Raw genomic sequence first — 385 nt, forward strand, 5'->3', positions numbered from 1 at the left:
GATGGTTTTTCTAAAAAACAAAAACAAAGACATAACATCATCCGCAAATAGTGAGAGGTCATGCTGTGTATTGGAAATGCATATCAAGACACCATAACCGATTGGCGAATGGCTTGAACCAGAGGCTCTAAGGAGAGGACAAATAATGCTGGACTCAAGGGACAACCCTGGCGTGACGATCTATAAACTGGAAATAAAGAAGACGAGGAGCGCCCGGTTAAGACTTGGGTTGAAGGGTTAGAATACAGAACTTTAATCATACCCAGGAAAGTGTTACCAAAGTTCATCACCTCTAAGACTGACCATAAGAATGACCACTCAAGTCTGTCAAATGCTTTCACTGGGTCAAGAGAAAGCAGTGACATTGGCGTCTTACTGTCTTCTG

General features: G+C 42.6%; 1 pseudogene; it reads right to left on the bottom strand.

The window, feature by feature from the left end:
* LOC116698801 (contactin-associated protein-like 4) overlaps positions 1-385 on the bottom strand; it is a 421,932-nt pseudogene that overhangs the window by 218,727 nt on the left and 202,820 nt on the right.

The sequence above is a fragment of the Etheostoma spectabile genome, chromosome 12 (genome assembly GCF_008692095.1).
Source record: "Etheostoma spectabile isolate EspeVRDwgs_2016 chromosome 12, UIUC_Espe_1.0, whole genome shotgun sequence".
Lineage (NCBI taxonomy): Eukaryota > Metazoa > Chordata > Actinopteri > Perciformes > Percidae > Etheostoma > Etheostoma spectabile.